The sequence below is a fragment of the Dasypus novemcinctus genome, chromosome 11 (assembly GCF_030445035.2).
Source record: "Dasypus novemcinctus isolate mDasNov1 chromosome 11, mDasNov1.1.hap2, whole genome shotgun sequence".
NCBI classification, from domain to species: domain Eukaryota; kingdom Metazoa; phylum Chordata; class Mammalia; order Cingulata; family Dasypodidae; genus Dasypus; species Dasypus novemcinctus.
This window is the reverse complement of record NC_080683.1, coordinates 56,483,054-56,505,648: the sequence shown is the minus strand read 5'-3', so window position 1 is coordinate 56,505,648 and position 22,595 is coordinate 56,483,054.

The following is a 22,595-nucleotide window of genomic DNA, read 5'->3' as shown; positions in this document are numbered from 1 at the left end:
TAAACCTACAGCATCTGCAATACCAGGGAACAGGCCATATAAAGTTCAAATGCCTCCTCATGCAAACAATTTTCTCATGCTGACCAGACAGCATCCACCTAGTCCAGGCCAGTGTTCCGAAACCCACACTTCTTATCTGCATTCTGGAAACGTTTCAGCTTCAAGCCAGGTTCCCACATTCAAATTCAAGCTATTTGCCCACACCTGCCAGCTCTTGCCAGAATCCCATGGGTCAGAAAACTGCAGCCTATAGGCCAAATTAAGTCAACTCCCTATTTTTCCTCCTTTTTAACTTTTTAAAATATTTTATTGTGGTGAAATATATACAACCCAATATTTCCCAATTTAACCACTTGATGTGTACAGTTCAGTGATATTGATTACATTCACAATATTGTGTCACCCTCTCTACCATCCATTATAAACAGAAACTCTGTACCCATTAAGCAATTACTTCATATTCCTCAGCCCTCTAGCCCTTGGTAACATGTAATCTACTTTCTATCACTATGAATTTGCTTATTCTATGTATTTCACATAGGTGAAATATAATGTCTCTCCTTTTGTGTCTGACATTTCATTCAACTTGAGGTCTTCAGGACCCATCCATGTTGTAGCATGTGTCAGAACATGGGATATTCCCTTGTACGTATATACCACATTTTGTTTATCCACTCATCTGTTGAAGGACATGGGTTGCTTCCACTTTTGACTATTACGAATAATGTTGCTATGAACATTGGCATACCAATATCTCTTTGAGTCCCTGTTTTCAGTTCTTGTGAATTTATATATACCTAGAAATAGAATTGCTGGGTTATGTGGTAATTTTATATTTAACTTTTCTACCGTGGCTGCACCATCTTACATTCCTACCACAAATGGACTAAAGTCTCCTATTTCTTTGCATCCTTGTCAACAATTATTTTCCATTTTTGTAATAATAGCCATCCCACTGAGTGTGTGAAATGTTACCTCATTGTGGTTTTGGTTTTCATTTCCCTAATAGCCAATGATATTGAGCATCTTTGCATATGCTAATCTGCCATTTATATATCTTCTTTACAGAAATATCCAAGCTCTTTGTCCATTTTTAAAATTGGATTTTTGTCATTTTGTTGTTGAGTTATAGGATTTCTTTATATATTCTGGATATTAAACTCTTGTCAGATACATGGTTTGCAACTATTTTCTCCCATTCTACAGGCTGTCTTTTCACTTTTCCAATTATGACATCAACTTTGATGCCCAAAATATTTTAATTTTGAAGAAGTCCAATTTATCTATTTTTTCTTTTGTTGCTGGTGCTTTTGATGTCATCTCTAAGAATCCATTATTTAATACAAATTCCTGAAGATTTTCCATGTTTGGTTCTGAGAGTTTTATGGTTTTTAGCTCTTATATTTTGGACATTGGTCCATTTTGAGTAATTTTGTATGTGGTGTGAAGCAGGGGTCCAATTTCATTCTTTTGCATATGGATATCCAGTTTTCTAGCACCATTTGTTGAAGACTCTTCTTTCCCCCCTTGAGTGGACTTGGCACCTTTATCACAATTCATCTTGCAATAGATGTATGGATTTATTTCTGCATTCTCAATTCTATTCCATTGGTCTATTTGTTGTTTTCATTAGCATAGTTGTATAGTAAGCTTTGAAGTGGTAAAGTGTGACTCCTCCAACTTTGTTTTCCTCTCACGTTCATGGAATAAATCCCACTTGGTCATTGTGTACAATCCTTTTTTTTCCCCCCTTTTGGGAGGTACTGGGGATTGAACCCAGGACCTCATACATGGGAAGCAGGTGCACAACCACTGAGCTACATCCACTTCCCTGTACAATCCTTTTAATGTGCTGTTTCTTTAATGTGTTTTCCTTTTTCAAAATGGTTTGGCTCTTTGGGGCATCTTGAGATTCCATATGAATCTAATGATTGACTATTCCATTTCTGCAATAAGGTTGCTAGGAACATGATTGGAAATGCATTGAATCTGTAAAATTTTTTGGATAGTATAAATATCTTAACAATACTTTGTCTTCCAACTCATGAATGTGGGAAGTCTTTCTGTTTATTTAGGTCTTCCTTAATTTCTTCAGCAATGTTCTGTGTTTTCAGTGTACAACTCTTTTACATCCCTGGTTAAATTTATTCCTAGATATTTTATTTGTTAGATGCTATTGTCATGGAATTGTTTTTTTATTTCCTTTTCAGATTGTTGCTGGTGTATAGAAAACTGATTTTTTTTTTACAAATCAATTCAGTTAATACATGTTAATAAAACATAAATCCATCCACAGTGTATAATCAATGGTATTTGGTACAATCACATAGTTAACACAACTGATTTTTTGCATGTTGATCTTGTACCTCTCCATTTCGCTGAATTCGTTTATTAGCATGAGTAGCTTTCTCATGGATTCTTTGGGGTTTTCTATATATAGGATCACATCAGATGCAAATAGAGATAATTTTCCTTCTTTTCCTATTGAGATGCCTTTTATTTCTTTGTCACGCGTAATAGCACTGGCAAGAACTTCCAATACAATGTTGAATAGCAGTGGATCCTTGTCTTGAACCTGATTTTAGGAGGAAAGCTTTTAGTCTCTCACCACTGAGTGTGATGTTAGGTGTGAGTTTGTCATAAATGTCCTTTATCATATTAGGAAGTTCCCTTCTGTTCCTAGTTTTCTGGGTGTTTCTTTTTATCAAGAAGTGATGTTGAATTTTGTCAAGTGCTTTTTCTGTATCTGTTAAGGTAAGGTTTTGAGTTTTTTCTCCCCTTCATTGTATTAATTTGGTATATTATATTGATTTTCTTATGTTGTACCACTCTTGCATTTCTGGGATAAATCCCATTTGGTCATGGTGTATAATCCTTTTAATATGCTGTTGGATTTGGCCATGATCTGTTTTAATAAATAAATTTTTATTAGAACACAGCCATGATCATTCATTCATGATATTGTCTATGGCTGCTTTTGTGCTACAAGAGGAGAATTAAGTGTGGGACAAAGGCAGTCTGATGCTTTTAGACAGATTTGGCTGGAGAGGAGTTGTCTGGCTTTTCTAATTTTTCTCAGGATAAAGGTTGGCCTGAACTACCTAGTGTTCCATTACTGGCTAAATGCTTAACTTTTAGTTGAGCAAAGTAGAACTTTTTCCATTGGATATGGGAAAGGAGGGAAAATGAAGATGGCAAATATGAACCAAAAGAAATTATTTAATAGCTAACATAATAGGATGCAAGACAAAATATAATCATAATAGACAAAGATGAGTGTTACATATTGGTTTAAAAAAACAAAACAGGGAAACGGACTTTGGCCCAGTGGTTAGGGCGTCCGTCTACCATATGGGAGGTCCGCGGTTCAAACCCCGGGCCTCCTTGACCCGTGTGGAGCTGGCCCATGCGCAGTGCTGATGCGCGCAAGGAGTGCCGTGCCACGCAAGGGTGTCCCCCGCGTGGGGGAGCCCACGTGCAAGGAGTGCGCCCGTGAGGAGAGCTGCCCAGCGTGAAAGAAAGAGCAGCCTGCCCAGGAATGGCGCCGCCCACACTTCCCGTGCCGCTGACGACAACAGAAGCGGACAAAGAAACAAGACGCAGCAAACAGACACCAAGAACAGACAACCAGGGGAGGGGGGGAATTAAATAAATAAATAAATCTTTAAAAACAAAACAAAACAAAACAAAAAAAACCATAGACCAAGATGATACAGCCGCCATGTATTATATATCCTCAGATAATGCAGCAACTGACGGTAATGCAGAATATAGATAAATCACCAATTGGAGTTGGATATTTTAACTAATCCTTCTCAAACGTGATCTATCAAGGAAACAAAATGTAAGCACAAGTAGATTTGAATAATAGAAGTTCAAGCAATTAGATAAACAAATCCAACTAAGTAAATAGAGTATACATATTATTTTCAAGTGCACAAACTATTTACCAAAAAAAGCTTCAATCTGTAAATTATGTGTCAGGCCACAAAGAAGTTCTCAAGTTTTTGGTTTTTTTAAAAGATTTATTTACTTCTCTCCTCTTACCTCCCATTGTCTGCTCTCTGTGTCCATTCACTGTGTGTTCTTCTTGTCCATTTGTATTATCAGGTGGCACTGGGAAACTTCATCTCTTTTTGTTGCATCATCTTGCTGTGTCAGCTCTCCATGTGTGCAGCGCCAATCCTGGGTGGGCTGTGCTTTTTTCATGCGGGGCGGCTCTCCTTGCAGGGCACACTGCTTGTGCATGGGGCTCCTCTATGCAGAGGCGTCCCTGCATGGCATGGCATTCCTTGCGTGCAGCAGTACTGCACGTGGGCCAGCTCACCACGCGGGTCAGGAGGTCCTGGGTATAGAACCCTGGACCCTCCATAGGGTAGGCGGATGCTCTATCCGTTGAGCCACGAACTGATATTTAAACAGTGGAATAAGATTGAAAATTAATACCAAAACTTTAAAAATCCTTTGCCGAAAAACTAAATAGTGCTAAACAAAACACAATTAAAAAGAGTCATATGTTAAAAAAGAAACCATAAAGAATATTCAGCTAAATGACAGTGAAGATACTACATGCAAATATCTGTGAGACACAACTACAGCACTCATACAAGATTTATAGCTTTGAGTATAAATCAAAAACGGAAAAGGAATGACTGAAAGTAAAGCTAAGAATTAAACTCAAGATGTAAAAGAGAATCAAAATAAATCCAAAGGAGGAAGGAAATCCAAGTTAAGTGTAGTTATCAAGAAGAGTGAGAATTAATAAAAAATATAACAAAACCGAAAACATGCTCTTTGAAATGATTTTAAAAATTGCAGATATCTGGCAAAAATAATCAAGTAAATTAGAAGATGCAAATAAAAAACATGCAAAATTAAAAAGGAATTAATTACCAAAACAGATTTTCTAAATAGCCAAATTATGATTAAATATATTCACCAAGTAAATTAACTATGATTTTTCAGTACATATAAAATGCCTAAATTATGGGAAGCGGACATGGCTCAACTAAAATGCCTAAATTAGTGCATGAATAAATAGATAATTTGAACAGTTTAATTTTTAAAAAGTTAAAATAGACTTCCTCCCCAAAATAGTCACAAATACTTTATACATAATTTCTATCAAACTTTCAAGAAGAACAGTTACTTCCTATTTTTACTTATTTTTTTTCAGAAGTCAGAAAAAGAGAAAACTGTTGAGCTGATTTAATGAGTACAAACTTGATTCCAAAACCAGACAGAAATACTACAAGAAAAAATTATAGACCTATTTCATTTTAAAACATAAATGCAATAATCTTATGTAAAATATTGGCTCACCAAATCCGATGGTATATTTTTAAAATAATATATCACGATCAAGTAATCAAGTAAGATTTATCTTGGAATGGAAGTTCTTCACCATTAATAGATCTATAATTATAATTGACTACATTAATAAACTAAAAGGATTAAAAATTACATGTTCAGCTTTGTATATGCAAGAAAAGTATTTTAATTCAACATTTATTTATGATTTTCAAAACTAACAAACTAAAAATAGATGGAGACTTCATTAACTTGGTTATTAGACTCTAAAGAAATATTTATTAATTTTTAAAAGATTTATTTATTTTTTTCTCCCCTTCCCTCCCCCCCCCACCCCGGTTTTCTGTTCTCTGTGTCTATTTGCTGTGTCTTCTTCTTTATCCACTTCTGTTGTTGTCAGCGGCATGGGAATCTGTGATTCTTTTTGTTGTGTCAGCTCTCCGTGTGTGCGGCACCATTCCTGGGCGGGCTGCACTTTCTTTCACACTGGGCAGCTCTCCTTATGGGGTGCACTCCTTGCGCGTGGGGCTCCCCTACGTGGGGGACACCCCTGTGTGGCACAGCACTCCTTGCGCACATCATCACTGTGCATGGGCCAGTTCCCCACAGGTCAAGGAGGGCTGGGGTTTGAACTGTGGATGTCCCATATGGTAGACGGATGCCCTAAACACTGGGCCAAGTCTGCCACTTAAAGAAATATTTAATTCATTCCCTTTAAGATCAGGAACAAAACAAGGCAATCCACTACTGTTATTGTTTAAGATAAGTTAACTGTAAGTCCTGGACAAAGCTATAAGAAAAGAAAAAATAAATTATAGCTGTAGGAAATTTGTAAGGAAGGGATAATATTGTCATTGTTTACAGATAGTTATCTGCATATACAACCAGCAGAATTACAAACTATCTGTGCGAATAGGAGAATTCAATTTTGCCATATGCAAAATCATCTTACAAAAAGCAATAGCATTTCTGTACACCAGAAATAATCAACTAGAAATTATAGTCAAAGAAGTTATAATTTACAACAGTAGAAATAAAATGACAAAGAATATACAATCCTTCATGAGGAAAAAATTACATTTTTCTAAAGGATATGAAAAATGTGAGTAAATGGAGAGACTATCCAAGCTCTTTATAGGGTTACCTTAATATTATAAAGTTGTTCTTTCTCTCCAGAAATAAAATTCAATGCAATCCTTTATAGTTTGAGCTAGGCTAACTGCTCCAATAACCCCAACTGTCAGGGGCACACAGTGAATAATATTTGTTCACAACATTAGCTAATGCAGTCAGTTGGGAAGGAAGGTCCTTCCATTTTGTAATCACCATCTTCATCATGTAGCCTCCAAAGTCACCAGGATAGGGGACAAGAAAGCATGGAGAATCATGCAGAGGTTTTTATGGGCAGATCATTTCCACCTACATTACGCTGGCTAACATGCAGCCACATGGCTTCAGGAGTATAGCAAGAAATCCTGAGAAATGCAGTTTTCTGTGGCTTCAGGATTACAAAAGGAAAGATCTGAGGAGCATAAAATAGCATATCTACAACAAATCCAAATCAATTTTTGGTTGAAGTTTTTTAAAAACTCAAAAACTTACTGTAAAGTATTTATGGAAACATAAAGGCCCACTCCTATAATATGCATAAAACAGGCCTTGCTCTCAAGACATTTGAAACTGGAAAAGAACTGAAGTGAGTTAAAGCTGCAACCCAGCCCTGATTCAGCTTAATCCCTGATTAAAGTTTTCAACCCCTCACCCTGGTCCCATGAGAAAGGACCTAACATGCCCTCTCTTGGAAAAAAGAAATATTTACTCTAGTCTTTAGAGGTCTTTAAACAATGTTCAGAATGCAATAAATGAAGAGACCTGTGAAGAAGCAGGAAAATGTGACCTTGAATGAGGAGGAAAAATAATAGGAAACTGAAGATGGCTCAGATGTTGGAAATAGCAAAGACTTTAAAGTAACTATTACAGCAATCTTGCCAAAATTAGAAAAATTCACACAATGCATGAAAGATGGAGAACATCAGCAAAATATATTTTCTAAATGAATGTACATTCTAGATCTGAAATTAAGAATTTACTGGAAACAATCAATGACTGCAAAAACCAGTTATTAGAAATTACCCAAATTGAAGCATAGGGAGTGATAAAGAATAATGAGAGAGCAATCAAGTTAGGTAGCCTAATATCAAATAGTCTAATACATGTGCTGTTGGAGTGCTAGGAGAAGAGAAATATTTGGAGTAAAACATATTTGAAGAGATAATGGCTAAAAATGTCCTCAAATTAATGGAAAACATCAGTTCATAGATCCAAAGCTAGCACATTCCAAGCAGCCCACTTCTAGGTATACACCCAAAAGAACTGAAAGCAGGGACTTGAAAGTGTATTTATACACCAGTGTTCATAGTAGCATTATTCACACTTGCAAAATGATGGAAGTAACCCACCCAAGTGCTCATAAGATGAATAGATAAAGAAAATGTGGTATATACGTACAGTGAAATATTATTCAGTGTGAAAAGGAATGAAGTTCTGTTACATGCAACACATGGATGAATCTAAAATACATTATGTTGACTGAAATAAACTGATACAAAAGGACAGTGTATAATCTCACTGATATGAAAAAAGTAGAATTAAAATAGACCAAAATTAGTCTTATATGTTACAATACAGCTTTTATTTTTAGATCAAGCTCATGAATGGTATATTAATTTTAACTATATAATCTCACAGCTGGAATTTGTAGCATGTTGCTGTGCATCATTACTTATTAATGAAAACTCTTTAATCACAAAGTAATGTTCCTGTTTTTTCACTCTGTAGGAAATTCCTGTTTTTTGCTCCCTATCAAGCTTCTGTTTTTCTTCTATCCCTTATCTAAACCCTCAGAAAAGCCTGAGACCAAGGACACTCTAAGGAGTGGCCCTGAATGCACTCCTTCTCCACCTACTTTGAAGGTGAACTCAGCCAATGACATCCCTGTCCCCGCCCTCTTTGTCTAATCCTAATAAAAACTCTTGCCTCCTTTGTTTGGGAATGCAAATTTGAGACTAACCTCTTCCAGCTTCATAAACCCTTTCACTTGTGTAATCAAAAACTTGGTGTGGATTCTAATTCTTTGCAATGGGCCAAAACAAAAAACCCGGAGACCCCATGAGGTTCACCTTCAGGATAAAAAAAACAAACTCACAGAGTCAGAAACCAGAATACAATTTACCAGCATCTGGGTGGGGGTATGGAATGGGCTGTTAATGCTTAATTGGTAAAGAGTTTCTGCTTGAGATGATGGGAAAGTTTTGATAATAGATGGTGGTGATGGCAGCACAACATTATGAATATAATTTTCTTTTTAAATCCCAAGCAGGACCAATAAAAAGAAAACCATATGTAGGAACATTGTATTCAAATTGTTGAAAACCAAAGAAAAAGAGAAATCTGAAAAGCTGCCAAAGAAAACAGACACTTGTAACTTCAGAGGTACAACAATAAGAATGACAGCAGATTTCTCAATGAAATGGTGTGCGACAGTGGAATAAAACTGGTAACTTGGAATTCTGTACTCAGAGAAAATGTGCTTCAGAAATGAAGGTAAAATAAAAACATATCAGACAAATGAAAATTTAGATAATTCATTGCCTGCAGACTTACACTACTAGAAATAATAAAGAAGGGTCTTCAGACTGATGGGAAATAATCTTAGATGGAAGCATTGATCTTTAGGGGGAAATTAAAACCACCAGAAAGGGTAAATAAAAAGGTAAATACAAAATACAATATAAAAAAATTTTAAGACTATTGACTGATATAAAAAAAAAATGTATGTGGAGTTAAATTAAGTAGAAGTAAAATGTATTATAACAGTGCATCAAAAGATAAAAGGAAGATAATGGAATTATCATAAATTGTACATGAATCACAAAGTGATATATTATTAATTCCAGGAATATTGTCATAAGTAATGTACCACTTTGCAAGCAATCTACAAACTGTACAATTCAAGGCACGTTGCAGTTATTCAAGAAATATTGTAATAAATTAAGGATGCATATTGTAACTTCTAAAATAAACAATAAGATATAATTAAAAAGCTAATAGATGGGAAACGGACTTGGCCCAGTGGTTAGGGCATCCGTCTACCACATGGGAGGTCCGCAGTTCAAACCCCGGGCCTCCTTGACCCGTGTGGAGCTGGCCCATGGGCAGTGCTGATGCGTGCAAGGAGTGCCGCGCCACGCAGGGGTGTCCCCTGCGTAGGGGAGCCCCACGCGCAAGGAGTGCACCCGTAAGGAGAGCAGCCCAGGGCGAAAGAAAGTGTAGCCTGCCCAGGAATGGCACCGCCCACACTTCCCGTGCTGCTGACGACAACAGAAGCGGACAAAGAAACAAGACGCAGCAAATAAACACAGAGAACAGACAACCGGGGAAAGGGGGGGGGGGGGGGCGGGGATTAAATAAATAAATAAATCTTTAAAAAAAAAAAAAGCTAATAGAGGAGAAACAATCAAATAAAAATACTTGATTTATGCAAAAGGAGCCATAACAGAGGGCCAAATTTACTGAATTAACAGCTTAGCTCCTGGGATAAATATAAAACAAATACAAGATGTGTTGCATTCCACTAATCAGCAGCAGTACTTGTCCCAAAAGAAGAAATAGGTGGAGACTCAGCAGGAACCACCCCAAACTGCCCCACAGCTGCATTGTTGAGATTATGGAGTGATCAGTCCTTCCATAAGGGTCATCAGTCCTTCCTTAAGCATTTATTGGGGAATTTATGTACAGAGAACTGCAATTACCTTGCCACAGACAGTAATATGGCAAGAACTTTACCCAAGTGTGTCTGCACCTATGGCAACCACTCTTTAGATGATAGATGGCTGGATAAAAGTGGCTGAACACCAGGGGCTGGCATGCAACTTTTGGAAAATTATCTGAGCATGTGCTTTTTTTTCTTGAAAAAGATGTACTCAGCAAGGTCAGCATTCAAGGTTATAGGAGCCAAAGTTTGATGTGCTTCTGAGGAGTTATGGGAAGGGATGCCTAAGGAGGGGGGCAGGGACAAAGTCTATCCTTGGTGGGGTAGGAGATGCTATCTGTATCATACAGTCCATCTCCTTGACCTGCCCTACAATCTCACCTATCTCCTCCAAGACCCCCGGGCCATGGGTGGGGTGTGGGAATAGTTTGTAAAGCTATTCCTCTTTTTAAGGAGTATGGAGACAGACATTACACCAACAATTTATACAAGTGCGTAAAACAAATCCAAGTGCCACAATACCTAGAAGGTTCATCAACAGTGTTTTCTATAAGCTAATTCACCCTGTGGACCAAGCCTTTATTTGAGACCACCTTGAGTCATCACCCATTTCATCTATGAGTTGCCATTGTTTTTGCAAGTGAGCTAAGGACTTGCAAAAAAAGCTTCTTCAGCTTTGTTTACATTCCAGACAAAAATCTCCTTATGCTGTGGCGAGAATATCCAGGTGCAGTTTTGTAGCACCACCTTGAACATAGCTAGTTTCTTTCTTTTTTTTCCCAAAGAGAGAAAGATTTTTACTGGTTGTACAAACAGTGGAGCACAGGGCCTTCTGACCCAAAACTGCCTTTCCAGGCTTCAGAAATTTTAATATTTTATATCACTAGGGTGCTAATGAATAATTTGGGGTGGAACTTGACACAGGTTCCTGCATTAATAAAAATCAAGGGGCTGAACTGGATGGACTGGGGTACGATAGCAAACTAGGGTCAGTCACAAAATTTGGGATAGGGGTGTACAGAACAAAGGTCAGTTACAAGATCTTTAATACGGATACGCAACAGGTGGATCAAGTGGTAACCTACCCAATAGTAAGCATACACAAGGGTGAGGTTAAGTCTAGGGTAACCATAAACTGGGGTGGGACCAGTATAGCCAGCTTCAGTAATTTCAGGTATTAAACTTTTGCTATTTTATAATATAAAGGCATCCCATTTAATGAGTTAGGAATTAGAATTGTTAATTTTTTTATAATTTATTTATTTCTCTCCCCTTCCCCACTCTCCCTCCCCCCCAGTTGTCTGCTCTCTGTGTCCATTTGCTGTGTGTTCTTCTGTGTCCACTTGTATTCTTGTCAGCAGCAACCGGAATCTGTGTCTTGTTTTTTGTTGCGTCATCTTGCTACATCAGCTCTCTGTGCATGCAGTGCCACTCCTGGGCAGGCTGCACTTTCTTTCATGCTGGGCGGCTCTCCTTACAGGGCGCACTCTTTGCACGTGGGGCTCCCCTGTGGGGCGACACCCCTGCATGGCACAGCATGCCTTGTGCACATCAGCACTGCACATGGGCCAGCTCCACACGGGTCAAGGAGGCTCTGGGTTTGAACCTTGGACCTCCCACTTGGTAGGTGGACGCCCTATCCATTGGGCCAAGTCCACTTCCCTATTTGTTAATTCTTAACCCTCTGTTAAAACTCCTTCTTCTCTGTAAAATTCCAAACCTTGGGGATAATCTGGATGTCAGATCGTTACAGCTTCTTCATGCTGAAAAGGGGCATCGACATTATGGAATGGAGGAGTGAAGTTGGTTGTCTTTTTTTTTTTTCAAAGATTTATTTTTTTATTCATTTCTCTCCTCTTCCCCCCCACCCAGTTGTCTGCTCTCTCTGTCCATTCACTGTGTGTTCTTCTGTGTCCACTTGTATTCTTGTCAGCGGAACCAGGAATCTGTGTCTCGTTTTGTTGTGTCATCTTGCTGCATCAGCTCTCCGTGTGTGCAGTGCTGTTCGTGGTCAGGCTGCACTTTCTTTCACGCTGGGTGGCTCTCTTTATAGGGTGCACTCCTTGGCGTGGGGCTCCCTATGTGGGGGATACCCTGCATGGCATGGCACTCCTTGCGTGCATCAGCACTGCGCATGGGCCAGCTCCACATGGAGGAGGCCCAGGGTTTGAACCGTGGACCTCGCATGTAGTAGGTGGATGCTCTATTCATTGAGCCAAGTCTGCTTCCCTTGGTTGTCATTTTGACCTCTGGGTTCCAGGGTTTGTCTGGCACAGGAATTATTTAGAAGCTTTCTGAAATATAAACAATATGCAAATTAAGCATGCTACATTGGGGAAATAATTTCATAGCTTTTCTTAGATGTAGTCTGGAGTATCTTTTTGGATTTGCCTACTATGGCAGTTTGTACTACCTAGCTAAAACCTGCATAAGAGTAACCTCCAGAATGACCTCTCAACTCTCTTTGACCTTAAAACTTTATTCTGTTCTATTTCTTCCATCCATTTAAAAAAATTTTTTTGCAGAACCAGGGGGCTGGGGATTGAACCCAGGACCTCATATGTGGGCAGCCAGTGCCCAACCACTAAGCCATATCAGCAACTGTGAGTTGGTTTTTTTCATTTGTTTTGCTTGTTGTTTTGTTTTTTGTTTGTTTTTTTTCCTAGGGGGAACCAGGAACCAAATCTGGGACCTCCCATGTGGGAAGCAGGCACTCAACTGCTTGAGCCACACCCACTCCCTCTTTTCCCCTTTTGATCTAATCCCATATTATCAGGGAAGTCCATCCCTGGGAGTTGCTAAGTCCTACAATTCTAGGAAAATAATCTCTGGAAGTTAAATCCATGTTGCCAGGGAAAATTTTATCCCTGGAAGTCCTGTCCCACATAGGGAGGAAGGTACAGTTTGGCTTAGAGAGGCAGGCCGCATTTGAGTAACAAAGAGGTTCTCTAGAGGCACCACTTCTTAATTCATTACACGTTACCTCAGTCCTTAGCTAACACATGACAGACTAATAAGAATGAATACTGAAGAACATACTTAGGTGTAGGGAGCCACCCGCTGTGAGACCTATTTATAGCCTCTCACAACATGGCAGATCTCACAACATGGCGGATCTCACAACATGGCAGAGTTCACAAATCTGCCCTGTCATTTCCTTATTCTTCCTCCCTGCTTCTTTGTTCTCCCCTTCCCGCTGCAACTCAGGTGACCACAGCAATACGCATGCGCAAGGCGCGTAACTCTGCAGACCCAGCACGAACTTTCAGCCAATCCCCTCCTTGGACGTCTGCGACCCGCAAAACCAGCCTATCACCTATGTACACGTTCCCTTCCCTCTCTATATATCCCCGTGTTTTACCCCCAATAAACGAGGCTTGATCAGAATCCTATCTTGCCTCCGTTCTTCGTGTCTCTTGTCCCCGTCTCTGTGTCGTTTGCTTTGTTTCTAGATCCCCGAGCTTGGTTGGACGGGAGACGTCCTGTCGTATTGGCCTGGCCCGTGGGTGGGTCTGGGTCATTTTGGTGCCCAACGTGGGGCAGAACTGAGCAACGACGTAGAGAGTGCCGATTGATGGGCCCAAAAGAAGAAATCCAGGAAGACACCGTGTAGAGTGAGTCCACAGTCAAAGCTTCGTGAGTGAATGGAGACACCGCACAGGAGCCTGCTGCACAGTCAGGATCTCAGTAAGTGATCGGTGAAAGTATGGGATAAGCAATGAGTGAGCATAAAGTGCTTGTAGAAGGTCTACTGTGAGGCTTTAAAGGCACGAGGAGTAAAGGTTAAAGTTAAACAGCTCCTAGAATTCCTTGCTTTCCTAAAAGAAGTTTATCCCTAGTTTCCATAGGAAGGGAGCATTTACAACTCATAAAAGGAGCTACAGCAGCTAAAAGAATTACAACACCATAAATGCAGGAAGGAAGTTAACCACAACCTTTTTATCGACCTTTTGCCCAGCTATAGTTCCCCGTCAGAGCCGCCCGTGCTAAAACCGTCACCTAAATACCCTCCTAACTTTTCTCCGTCCCACCCCCCTGTAATTACCTCTGCTTACCTGGTTACCCAAAAAAAATGATGATGATGAGCAAGTTCGGGTACACTCCACTTTTCCGTTTAAAAATTTAAAAGAGCTTAAGTCCGCCGCCTCTACCTATGGGTCCACTGCTCTGTATACTATTACCATTTTGGAGCACATTGCCGATGCCTGGCTTACACCTCATGATTGGCGTACTCTTGCTCGCTCTGCTCTCAGTGGGGGAGATTACCTATTATGGAAATCCGAGTACGCCGAGTTCTGTGCCGATACAGCCAAGCTGAGTTCTCTGCCGATACAGCCATGCGTAATGCTCAGGCCGGCAACAAAACGGGTGGACTATTGATATGCTCACAGGGTCAAATGATTATAGAGATAATACAAACCTATGTAGGTATGACCCTGGCCTATTTGCTCAAATTCAAACTGCTGCCCTTAAGGCTTGGAAAAGGTTGCCCTCAAAAGAACACCCTGCCTCCTCCCTCACTAATATTAAGCAGTGGCCAGTGAAATCCTTTTCAGATTTTGTAGGCAGATTGTGCCCGGCTGCAGAAAAACTGTTTGGCTATACCAATACATAAACAGACTATGTAAAGCAAATTGCCTTTGTAAATGCAAATGCAGCTTATCAGGCCACAGTTAGACCTTATAGGAAGAAGGAGAACTTGTCTGGTTACATCAGGCTTTGTTCTGAAATTGGCCCCACCTATCAACAAGGCCAGCCACAAGCCCCAAAATCCAAACAAGCTTATAAGGCAATCAACTCTGTTCCAGCAAACAGCCCACCCCTTTCACAACTCTTCCAGCTCCCTACTGTCTACGTGACAATGTAGCTCTGGGCTAGTGAGGGCTAATATAGTTAAGCCACTGGAGTGAGAGAAAAACGTGGCAACATTTGTGTTTTGTTTTATTTCCATGCTAATTCTGATTGGGTTTATTTAACCAAGATAATAAAATGAGTACAAAATTTTTATCAAGGTCTAAAAGGAATTTTCAGTTTTAAATCAATAATTATCTCTAGAACTTCAAGTCTCAGTATAGTCTTACAGTAATAATCCAAAAATCTGTGCTAATGGTCTGCCTAACTGCTGCTCAAGTTATTTTAACTGACTGCTGATAACTAATAAAAATGTTTCCAAGCACAAGCTTGCATATTACAGGCAACATGAATTCCAGAAGAAATCTTGAAAGGTACAATCTAAGATGTGCTATATAACAGAGGATTTAAAAGCAGCTATACCAAGAAAGTAAAGAATTATGAGTCGATTGTAAATAAATTGTATGTTTCTGTTAATGTGTTGTAATTGTTTTGCGTTTGTCTGTCTGTTCATTCAATGTCACTGTATATTGTGATACCTCCGCATGGTAATATAAATTAGTAAAAAAAAAAAAAAAGCTCTATTCAAATGGCCAAAAATTAAATAAGCGCTTATATTAATACTTAAGTTTATTATATTGCTACATAAGTTTAAATGTTAATAAGATATCTACAATAATAAAAATTGTAAGTCTTGATTAACAAAATTAACTGTAAGTCTTCATAAAAGGTTGTTCTTGCCTAGATTGAAACGAATAACTTATATTTCTTCACAGGATAATATGAAGGATGCAAAACTTAAATGAATATTTGATTAAAAGTTTGTGGGAATGCTGACTGAAATTTAATAAGTTTTTTCTAAAAGGCCTATTTTTTCCTAAAATAGGATGGCTAATTTTTCATAAACTCTTGGAACTTAATTTGCATGTGGCGAATTGTAGAAGGTATTGTGGTAACTTTAAGTAAGGGAATGTGTTCTGTGAAGGTAAAAGTTGTCTTAAAATAATATAGTCTATATGGTTATAAATAATTATAAGAAGTTTAATGAAGCATTGTTTAAATTAAGGTATTTAAATGGCTAATTCCAAAAGTCATTATTAAATATATATAAAACTGAATTGATGATAATAAATAATAAAAGGTAATTTTATAACAGGGAAACTTGTTGGTGGCTAGTCTTCCCTGCAAACTGGCTTTTAGGGGACTGTTTCTGGTATTACATGCTACTAAGTATTTAAACTGAAGAAAAGTTCATTATTTTAACAAGCTCATTTAGTGTTGATGGCAGTGATATGTTGTAAGAAGTTTGCCTGGTAACTTAGTATGTGGGATATATGGAATGTGTTTTTATTACTAAGGAAACAGGAGATGATTTCACCCTGAAATAAAATGATTGATTATTGAGAAAGAGTAAAATGTGGGACAAATGAATACTGAAAGTGTAGAAGGTTTGTGGAAAGAAATTTTTATGGTTAAATTAAGTAAGATTTGATGGGTCTATCTATAAAGTTTGAAAAAACCTTAGTATCAAGTAGTATGTATCAAAGTTAAAAATATTGTTCTTTTTCAAAGTCTCTGAAATCATTAGTCTGTTCTGGTGAAAGTTTATGGAAAGTTTATATCCTGAATAATCAGTATACAAAGAGTCTGTTTTATCAAAACAGCTTCTTATGCTTTAACCTCATCATTTCCTCAGTGTTCAAGGAAGACAGGGTCTTATCTCTTTTAAAGGAAATAATGTTTAAACTTGCTTTCTAAAAATCAGATCCTGAAAAGCAGCTTTTTATTTCAAACTAATTACAAGAGATTTGTTCTTTTACCTTGAAAGAAAAAAGTTAAGTTCATTTAATATGTTATAAGTTGAGAGTGTTTAAAAGTGTTATAAAGTTAACAGGATTTTTTAACCCTCTGTTAAAGTTGTATGAGTAAAAGATTCCTATGAATGCTTAAGAGTGTATACAGTTACCAATATTTCAGCATAATATTAAGAAAAGTACAATGTGGTTATTTATGGTTTTATTTATAATAAAAGAGTATATGTCACAGAAACAACCTCTTATCATAGATTAAAGTAACACTAGTATGCAGCAATCCCAAACACTGCTAGTTTGTTGCAAAAAGTTAAGTCCAGCTGTATTGCTATCACTTTGTTTTAAAACTTGCTAAGACTTTCTCTAGTTTCTTCTTACACAAATCAAGCCAGCTGCATTCCTCTATCTATAAAAAACCCAACAATAAACTTTTGCAGTGCTTTTCAGGACTGTGTGCATAGCCTAATCATCTTGTACAGTATTTACTGATAGTAATAGTAATAAAAAAGCAGCATACATTATTTCTCAAAAAAAAAAAAAAAGGTTTGGCAAACTCCTTATTCATCTGCTCAATGCACAGAGCTTTCAGCCATCATTAAAGTTTTATAAACGTTTCAAAAACTCTTTAATATTGTCTCTGACTCCTAATATGTGTGTTTAACTCTAGCTCATATTGAAACAGCTCATATTTTTATTATTAATGAATTATCTCAACTTTTTGCCGGCCTTCAAGCTCTCATTCGGCAAAGAAGTCAGCCCATATATATTACTCATAGCCGATCTCATTCTTCCCTTCCTGGTCCTCTAGCTACCCAAAATGCAAGAGCTGATTTATTAGTAGGATATTTGCAGGATGCCAATAAATATCATACATTGACTCATATTAATACTAAGGGACTTAGACATAAATTTCCTCAATTAACAAAACATCAAGCTCAAGAAATTATTCGTACCTGTCCCACCTGTGGACCACTAACAGTGGTGCCTTTTCAGGCTGGAACTAATCCCAGAGGCCTGGCTCCTAATCAATTATGACAGATGGATGTTATTCACGCACCATCCTTTGGTAAATTACAATATGTTCATGTTTGTATTGACATTTATTCTCATTTTTTGTGGGCTACTACTCAAGGTGGGGAACAGTTTCATCATGTTTGCTCACACCTCTGGTTTGCTTTTGCTGTAAGGAGATGCCCTCTGAAAATTAAAACTGATAATGGACCTTCTTACATTAGTAAATCCTTTGAATCTTTCTGTTTAAAATATGGTATTGAACATGATACCAGCATTCCTTATAATCCTACAGGTCAAGCTATAGTTGAATGCAGCCATCATACCCTAAAAACTATGCTTTTAAAACAAAAAGGGGGAAATGATGGTATTATAACACCAAAAGATTAATTAGCAAAAGCTTTATTTACTTTACACTTTCTTAATGTTTATAATTCATTAACACCTGTGGAATGCTCACTTAGAAAATGTCAAACATCTACAGTAGACACAGGAAATGAAGATCAACCAATATTCTGGAAAGATATTTTAAGCAATATATGGAAAAAAAGGCAGGATTATAGTAAGGGGGTGAGGCTATGCTCTTATCATTTCAGAAAATGGAGAACAAATTTAGTTATCTGCAAAAAGGATTAAACCCCAGAATGAAGAGATGGCGTCTTCTACAACTTCTGATGATGGTGATCGTAAGTAATAAGGAAGCTGCCAGCAATTACACTTATTAGACCTATATACTTAAACCTCCATTACTTAGAGTATTAACCTGGAGAAGTCCATTCTTTCATAAATATCTGAATAAGACCCATATATTCCCTGGACCAATTGATGATCGATTGCCAATTAAACTATGAAGAAGGACAAAGAATTGATAACCTCATATTACCATTTAATTATCGGCCCTTATGTATGGGTAACCATCCTTCCTGTATGTATGTTCAAAATCGGGCCATAATTATCTTCAAAAATAATAATACTCAGTTTATTGTGACTTTATTTCACTCTTCCAATTTATTCGTAACCAAAAATCCTACTTATGATTGTCTGCAAAAAGACAGTAGGAATAAAGAAGGATGACAAGAGTGGCATATAGGAAGAGAATCTGTCATTCTTAATGATTCCTATGGAATAGTGTGGGAAAGTGCCCCTATGGGGAGTCCCATCAAATATAATGACAGATTTATTTGGCATGGTCTAATAGTAAAGGACAACAAAAAATATATTTTTACTAAAAATAATATTTGGAAACAGAAAGGGAAATGGATCCCTTCTCCATGGTGTAATATTACATCTATACACAAGCAGAAGAATCTGTGGAAAGTTTTTCTAGGAATAGCTCCTACTATAGAATGGATTGAGAATAATAGTAAGAATGGTCAATATCTGCATTTAAATCAAATTCATCATCTTGACCTACTTAAAGCTGATAAAGGGGGAACCTGCCTTTTCCTCCAGGAAGAATGTTGCTACTATATAAATGAATCTGGTATTGTTGAGCAAACTGTTAAGAAATTGCGAGAATTGCGGGAAGGAATACTGCCCTCCCAATCAAACTCCTCCTTATCCGCCTGGCTCACTTCCCCTCTCGCAAAGTGGCTAGGTCCCCTCCTCAGCCCCCTAATCACTCTCATATTAATCTGTGCATTTGCACCTTGCCTCCTTAAATTTCTCCAAGAAAGGATGAAGCAAATCTCGGCCCACATGATGTATCTTCCCGCTGTTTGTCAGTACCCACCTATCCGAACCTTTGAAAATGCAAATTTCTTATGTTGTCTCATTTGCTATCCTGTACCCTAATAACATTTCTTTGCCTGTTTTCCCCTTACAGTCACCACCTCCCTTATCACGGCTTAACCTTCTCTGTTTAATCTATATCACTGAACGGCTTCGGCTGGATGGCTTCGGCAAAGATCCAGCGGCAAAGATCCAGCGGCTCGAACGAGCAATGGGCACCCTGGACTGACAAGACCAGGGCGGGTGTGGCCACACCCACCAATCTCAGTACATCATGCTTGTCATACGCGGTCTATGAGGTCTCCCCGTTATAGCTTGCTGTAATTGCAAGCCATCTGTCACTGAGGTGCTGGACTGGTTAGCCAATGACGGGCAACTGGGCTGACCCATCAGTCAACCTAAGACAGGGACGTGGCCTTTTGCTGCCATGATTCCCAATGACGGGTAAGATTGATCGCATACTGGGTAAGATGAATCGCTTACCAGGTGCAGCCCCGACCTAAGACAGGCACAGCCCCCTTTTCAGCACGGGAGCACCTTTCAGCTGCATGCCACTACTGAAAATAAGCCCTGCTCTATCATGAGCCATCGCTGGCTGTTCCTCTCTTCAATTCATAATATATTAAACAGAAAAGGGGGACCTGTAGGGAGCTACCCACTGTGAGACCTATTTACAACCTCTCACAACATGGCGGATCTCACAACATGGCGGAGTTCACAAATCTGCCCTGTCATTTCCTTATTCTTCCTCCCTGCTTCTTTGTTCTCTCCTTCCCGCTGCAACTCAGGTGACCACAGCAATACGCATGCGCAAGGCGCGAAACTCTGCAGACCCTGCACGAACTTTCAGCCAATCCCCTCCTTGGACATCTGCCACTCGCAAAACCAGCCTATCACCTATGTACACGTTCCCTTCCCTCTCTATATATCCCCGTGTTTTACCCCCAATAAACGAGGCTTGATCAGAATCCTGTCTTGCCTCCATTCTTCGTGTCTCTTGTCCCTGTCTCTGTGTCATTTGCTTTGTTTCTAGATCCCCGAGCTTGGTTGGACGGGAGATGTCTTGTCGTATTGGCCTGGCCTGCGGGCGGGTCCGGGTCACTTAGGAAATCCTGATTTAATTTGGTAAGCTTTAAAATACAGTGCAACTTCTATAAATACTTTTCCCAAATAACCATTTAAAAATATATTAATATAAAAATATAATGTAAACTGTGTCAGGATTCTTAAATTACAAGCAATAGAGACTGACTCTGGTGTCCAAGAAAAAGGGAAGATTTTGGGTACTTCAAAGGAGGCTTAGAGCAACCAAGGATTGAGTAGGCCAGAAATTATGGCAGGTCTAAGGATTTAAGCTGCAAGGACTCACAAACCATCTCTCCAGTAGTTCCAAGATGATGACTCAGTTCTAATCTTTTCCTCCCAAACTTCAGAGAACAGGCAGTTCCCCAAAGCATAAGAGTATATATGTGTGGGTGGGGTAGGGTGGGGTGGGCATAGTATTGCTACTATTAGAAGTGAAGTGAGACAGGGCAAAGAAACCAGGAGTCTACTACACATACAGAGCTGAGTTTTGAATTATTATATGTGTATATTTTTTCAATAAAGTCTACATTTCTTCCATAATTAATGTCTATTATTAGTGTTTAATAGGAAAAAGTATTGCCACCTGCTCATATTGACCATATAAAAAGTAGGTGCTGAAAAATTATCAGATTGCTCGAGAAGCAGCAAAACAAATTCATAATAGAATTAATTCCCTCTGTTTATTGAATTATATAATGTATCTTTCACTATATAATTTGGCTCTTTTAATATTGCTACTTTACCCATGAAAAGTACTTCTATGAAATAGGTGGAGAGCTTGTTTTATTGTCTCATTCCAAAAAAAAAATGTTAATGGAGCTGTATTTATTTAAGATGTGAATTCTAATTATATATATTGATAACGTCTGGGAAATTAAGTGGAAAATCATGTACATTATGTTGTTTTGAATCATGTTAAACATTGAGAAATGTGTCTTTGGCAATGTTAGTTGTATTTCTTCCCTCTGTACATACGTAAAGTTTGGCACCCCAGCTCAAGTCCAAGCCACTTGAGTCCAGGCTAGGAATAAAACACAAATGGACGCACTGCATGATCTGGCATGGCAGGCTCACCAGGAGAGCCTTGGCTTGAAGGTCTGAGTTGGGCCCTTAAAAGAAAACTCATTCTGAGCTATAAAGCAGCAGGTAGGACAAAGTGGACCCAATTCCAAGGCTTCATGGTCAGAAGAGGGAAGTGAGAGTCTGATTAGTACAGTGTCTACTGGTCACTTCTGGACACTACCATACCCAAAAATATGTGTCTGCTTCCTAGAGACAGAGAATAAAACCAGAATTCAAAAAATTCTGTAATCTTCTGAGTCACATGCAGCACTGTTCTGGCATCCTTCTAACACAAGGCAACACAAAATGGGGAGCAAGGCATTCCCTTCCATGTTACTAAATCCCAGCACCCAACTTTGACCTCCTGAAGGGTCCAGAACATTAGTGGGGTGTCTGGGACTCAGCAGAAAAATGAAATGCTCCTGGGAAAGGGCAGTAGTAGCTAAGGAGAGACCATGGAAACTGGGGGAATTTGCAGAGATGCTGCCAGAAATTCTTGGGGATAGATGGATACTTTGTAATGAAAAGATTTGGCAAGATATACTTAAATAGGGCTTATTATCATTAAAATGAACTCACTTGAGTTCTCTCATTTTGAAAAAGGCTGGTGAAACCTGTAGAGCTTGGATTTTTCAGAAGAGATGACAGAATTATCACCAAAATGTTTGATTTTTTTCTCCCAATAAGGTGATGGTTCACACTGGTCTCTCAACTTTCTCTTGCCCCTAGCAGTAATGCATTCAGGCACAGGAGCAAAGATTGGATGAAATCAAGGAAATAGTCTTAAAGAAACCATATATTTTTATGTGGATAAGGACTGAACTGAGAATATTGGTACCATTATTGTCAGTATAATTGCGGCAATTTGGTATCATTTATGAATTCAAAAAAAGATATAGATTATGTTTGTAAACTGGTCTGTTCCTCTGGGGACGATAACCCTTTGATTGTATTAGATTTAG